We start from the raw sequence: 4,214 nt of genomic DNA, 5'->3' as shown, positions 1-4,214 counted from the left end.
GGTGTTTGTAGCTCCTATTGGCTAGGAATGGGAAATTACAACCAGTGGGAGCTGTAAGGCTCCATGCCTGCAGATACTCAGGTAAGCAAGACAGCTGGGTCTTGCCAGCAGCTAACCCTGACAAACCGCACGAGGCCAACAGGCCAGAGCTTTCCCACCACAACATAGCAGGTGTGGTTTTTTTTTTTTTTTTTTAGAATAAAGAGGTTTTTTTTTTTTTTAAACCTTTCCTCATAATTAAGATTTTAAATTTTGTTCTCACTTTTGTTGCTCCTTTTCAACAGTGTTATTGCCTAGCAAGTTGTTCCCCACTTTGTAGATGTGTGTTTGATTTTTTTTTTTCCTTCATAAATGTAATACTTTGCATTTGTCTTTATTGAATAACATCTTGTTGATTTTTAGACCAATTCTTCAACTTGTTATGGTCACTTTGAATTCTAATCCTGCCCCTCTAAAGTGCTAAGAATCCCTCTCAGGTTGGTGTCTTCTGCAAATTTCATAAACCTATTCTCCCCTCTGTTATCCAAGTTATGACAACCCCTGTGGGATTCCACTAAATAAATTCTGACTACAGTACTTTGACCTTGAATTATTAACTGCTCTTGAGTATGCTTTCAATCAGTTTTGCACTCACATTTCATCTATGTTGTTTGTTTCTGTAATTTACTTATGAGAATATCATGTGGTTTTGTGTCAAAAGCCTTATTAAAATAAAGATACAGCTTTAGCTTTCCCTCTTCCCACTAGGCTGGTAAGCCTGTCAAAGAAGGAAATTAGGTTGATTGAGCAGGATTTACAAATCCATGCTTGCAATTCTTTATAAGCCTGTTATCCTCTCAGTGTTTACAAACTGATGGTTTTATCACTTGTTCTAGTATCTTACCAGATATTAAAGTTAGGCTGACTGGCCTATATATACCATGCTTGCCCTTCTCCAGTGCTTTGGGAATCTCTCCTGTCCTCCATACATTCTCCAAGGTATTTGTCAATTGTTCTGAAACTGTTTCCTACATGTTTGTGCTAAAGTCCAGAGTCCTTAGTCTAATGCTCTCACTTTGATCACACTCACTCAAATTGCCTTCACTCTTCACATTCACTACTAGTTCCTCCTTGTTGGTCAGAATCCAGTCTAAAATGGCTACCCCTGGTTATTTCCTCTGTCTTCTGAAACTAGAAAGTATTGAACATTCTGTGTCTTGCTGTATTACTTTTCTAGTAGATGTTTGGGTAGTTAAAGTCCCCAATTACTACCTGGTCCCGAGTTTGGGCTATTTCTATTATTTGTTCTAGAAACATCTGCTCCAGCTCCTCCTGATGTGGTGGTTTATAGTATACTCCTATGATACTACCTACCCCTGTTTTTATCTTTGCCCAGGTGAGCTCTGCCTCTCACTATCTTCTGGATCTCAGAACATTTGTATATGTTCACAATGTAAAATGCAGCACCTCTTCCTTCCTCCCTCCCCCCCCCCCCCGCCCTTGCCTGAGCTTCCTGAACAAGACATGCGCCTCTCTCCCAATATTTCAGTCATATCTGTCCCACTAAGGCCTTGTCTGAGGTAAGTCAACCCTAGTTACACTACTCCAACTAAGTGACTAATGTCGGTGGAGTCAACATAGTTTAGGTCAACTTACTGCAGTGTCTTTGTTGCATTGCACTGCTCTCCTGTTGACTTACCTTATTCCTCTCAGGGAGATTGAGTATCAGAATTGACCAGAGAATGCTCTGTTGCCCATTTAGTGAGGTTTCACTAGACCTGCTGCATCCAAGTCAACCTCCCTGGTAATGAAGACAAGATCAGTGCCTCAATTATGTAAATTGTCATAATTTAGTGCATGTACTATACTTCCAATTTATTATTGTTATCCCTCATGTACCTTGCATTTGTAAATGGACATTAAGATGTTGAACAGATTCTCCCATGATTTTCCCTCTTGTTGGTCCTACAATCCTACTGGAATTTTTCATGTTTGCCCACCATTTAGCCCTGGGTTAAGATCACTTTCTTTTATACCTATCTATGGGTTTTTGTCATCTGTCCCCTTAGAACCTAGTTTAAAGGTCTCATTAGACTGATGATTTGGTGTGCAAAGATAATTTTCCCCTTGGTCAGGTGGCCTGCATCTCTCCCCAGCATTTCTCCTTCCTGACATAGTATCCCATGGACCAGGAAGCTAAAGCTCTCATATGCATGGCTACTGTGTTATAGAAGTGAGACTAAGCAGTGATAATGGGAGTGTCAGAAGTGCTGAGTATTGTCCTGCCCTCCCCTAGGCCAATGCTCATCTCTTTTGAAAATGTCATTATCAGTCAGCCTGACCACCACTAGTTTCTGCTTTCTCGAAACTGTTGGCATGTTGATGTCACTAAGCTAGTGATCCTCATTCCATTTCCAAACCAGAATTGCCCTACAAACTTACAAACCATTCGCATTTTGTCATCGCGTGAATGAAATTTTAAGCAACCCAAGTAGTCCCACTGTGGTCAGTGGTGGTGTAAGGGGCTAGTCACTGTTGATAGACTATATTGTACTACTGATCATGTGTTGCAAGTTAAGATACAACTCCTCCTTTTTCTGCTTAACCCCCTTCTCTTAGGCTATGTCTACACTGCACTTTTGTCGATTAAAATTTTTGTTAGTCACGGGTGTGGGAAAAAAACCTCTCGCCAACACATTTTTACTGACACAAAGTGCTGGTGTGGACAGCATTTTGTTGGAAGGAGACATTTTCCTGCTGACAAAGCTACTGACTCTTGTTGGGGGTGGCTTTATTTTGCCTGCAGGAGATTTTGCTGTTTCTGGCAGAGCATCAACATGGGAAACCTTACAGCAGTACAACTGCAAGGCACATAGTGTAGACACAGCCCATATCTTAGAGGGTTTTTATCTATGCAATTATTGCAAATTGTTTAACTAGATGAATGAGTAATCCTGTATCACCTTAGAGACTAACAAAATATAGATATTATGAGCTTTCGTGGGCAAAACCCACTTCCTCAGATGGATTTTGCCCACGAAAGCTCATTATGCTAATTATAATGTCTATGTATGCTCTCAAGGTGATACAGGACTGCTGTTTTTCTTTTTTAAAGTTACAGACTAACACGGCTACCACTCTGAGACATCTAAATAGATATACAGTGTGAAGCAGAGAGATGGAAGATTAAGAAGCTATTTTTCCCATGGCCAGATGTTGAAAATCAAATATGCATATTCTCTCCTTCCTATTCCTTTTATGAATATAATAGCAAATGAAGAATGCTAGAAGGAATGTTTACCTTAGCGATCTGCACAGTGAAAATACAGAACACTAGTCTGAACTGTCCACAGGATTCATTTCTAGCATGTACCTGCAGCTTAAGTGAATCTACAGCTGCCTAGGCATTTGAGGAATGGGTTTCATTTCATTTACATATGTAATCTGAAACATGCAAGTCTTTGAAATGAGATCAGGCCCTAGGTTGATGCTATGTTGTAACGTTGCCTGGTTGTAGTGTAGATGAAACTACTGTGCTATTTTCATATTGATTTTTCAGAAAAAGTGAGTTTTGGCCAACGGCTCAGGATCTAACTACTCCAAATTCCTTTGCAAATGTAAATATTATTTGGATAAAAATAACTTCAGCTTTTCAAATCAGCGGTTTGTACATCATGCAGTTATATAAGTTGCTTTTTTATATGCTGAGATCTGGACTACACCAAAGGTGGATTAAATAGATATGGCTGTACATTGTACAATGGTAACTTTGTACATGTGTATTCTGTTACGATCAAAAGGCCTCTTCGACTACCCTGTCTAAGATACTGGGTGAGGTGGCAACTAATGCTGATAAGAAGACATTGAAGTAAGTCCTTTGTAAATAAGGTTTTCCAGGAATGCTAAAATCTGTCACTTTGATGGGTGGAAGTTCCTGAGAAGGGTGGTGTTTTTTTTGTTCTGTTTTTTTAAAGTATAGCAAATCTGAGTTTGCTTAAAAAAAAAAAAAAAAAAAGTTGTGACCTATCTTCCTGGGGGGAGAAAATATTCTTTTACCTATTTTTAGTATGGGATCTGTACTGGGACCAATCCTATTCAACATATTCATAAATGATCTGGGGAAAGGGGTAAATGATCTGGGGAAAGGGGTAATCAGTGAACTGGCAAAATTTGCAGATGATACAAAATTGCTCAGGATAGTAAAGTCCATAGCAAAATGTAAGGAGCTTCAAAAG

General features: G+C 39.4%; 1 long non-coding RNA gene across 2 annotated transcripts; it reads left to right on the top strand.

The window, feature by feature from the left end:
- Positions 1 to 216: 216 nt before the first annotated feature.
- On the top strand, positions 217 to 3,239 carry LOC142827965 (uncharacterized). Of its 2 annotated transcripts, none has more exons than XR_012902795.2 (3): positions 217 to 476; positions 1,291 to 1,375; positions 3,095 to 3,239. It is a non-coding gene; the product is annotated as an uncharacterized LOC142827965 (long non-coding RNA). The 2 variants fall into 2 exon arrangements; XR_012902794.2 differs by lacking the exon at positions 217 to 476 and adding an exon at positions 767 to 978.
- Positions 3,240 to 4,214: the final 975 nt, after the last annotated feature.

Source organism: Pelodiscus sinensis, chromosome 3 (assembly GCF_052426305.1).
Source record: "Pelodiscus sinensis isolate ZL-2025 chromosome 3, ASM5242630v1, whole genome shotgun sequence".
Classification (NCBI taxonomy): domain Eukaryota; kingdom Metazoa; phylum Chordata; order Testudines; family Trionychidae; genus Pelodiscus; species Pelodiscus sinensis.
This window is presented reverse-complemented; position numbering and strand designations above follow the sequence as displayed.